Source organism: Saccopteryx leptura, chromosome 2 (assembly GCF_036850995.1).
Source record: "Saccopteryx leptura isolate mSacLep1 chromosome 2, mSacLep1_pri_phased_curated, whole genome shotgun sequence".
NCBI classification, from domain to species: Eukaryota; Metazoa; Chordata; class Mammalia; order Chiroptera; family Emballonuridae; genus Saccopteryx; species Saccopteryx leptura.
Window position 1 is genome coordinate 187680342 of NC_089504.1, and position 1297 is coordinate 187681638.

Below are 1297 nucleotides of genomic sequence, written 5' to 3' on the forward strand. Positions count from 1 at the left end.
CTGGGAGAGGGGTAGTGTGTGGAGGGGTGGAGGTGGGGAGCCATCATCACTATTTCTGCCAGAAACTGTTCTCTTAAGCAATGGCTCTTCTATGCCATTCTGGGCTTTGCCTTCTAAGAGGACATGGGGCCTTTGTCCCTCACCCAGGAGCTCTGTGCCCAGTACTTTTCTTTACTTATGCCTCCATAGGTAGCCTAGGGAAAGCGATTGGCTCATGTCAGTGTTTGACTGAAGAAAGACCAGTGAATACTGTATTAATACGGGGAGGAGGGGGGCAATGAATGACAACAACCACCAGCACCAGCAGTAAGCACAGTGTTGCTTTAGGAGTGTGTTTGCTGGGCCCTTAACCTAGAGCTGTTGAGTCAAACCACCTCCTCCCAGGCCTCCCAGGGCCCTCATCCATCACTCCACGACTGCGTGTGGCCTAGGGAATCTAAGACACAGAGATGTACCGCCCTACTGCCGCCTTATACCATCGCCTTTGACCCTTGACTCGAGCCCCCCACCCCCACCCTTACCCATGCATCACAAATGGCTGACGGAGGTTTTTCTAGGTTGAAAAACAGAGGAGACTCTTCACTCCACACCAGGGCCCCTTCATACAACATCCTCCCTCCCTGGATATTTTGCATTTGAATGAAGCCATTGAGAGAGGTCCATCAGAATGAATGACCGTCATCTCCTCTCTCCACACTCCTCCCATCACACACCCACCCCCGCCCCAGGCCCAGCCATGCCCAACCTGCCCACTTGGTTTGAGACACAGAAGGAGGGTGTGAGTTGGGTGTTGCCCCTAAGTGCTGAAGCAGGCCTGGCTGGGGTGGTGGGGGTCCCCTTAAGGAGTTCCTTTCCTTTGTCCACAAAAAATAAACAAAGAAGCCAATGAGCTCACCCCTTCCTTTCATCACTTCAAAATACATGAGGTATGCCTTGAGCAGGGTAAATTTGCAAGAATTTGATCTGTGCACAGATTGACGATTTCAAAATAACTCATGTAACTACCTTCCTCTGCATAGGCACTGTACTATGATTGTTGGCTTCAGATTGAAATAGGCCTATTCAGCCACAGGGGCTAAAGTGGTGAACTGTGCCCAAACTCTGCTCCAGTTATTACAAAACAGAAACATTACTTGTATGTACTCTTTGAGTTTATTTGTAAAGGAATATATTTTTTGAGAGAAAGAGAGAGAGAGAGAGAGAGAGAGAGGCAGCAACTCCTTGTTCCACTTAGTTGTTCCATTGGGTCCTGTACTCAGTGATTGGTTGCCAAATGTGCCTTGAATGGGGATCAAAC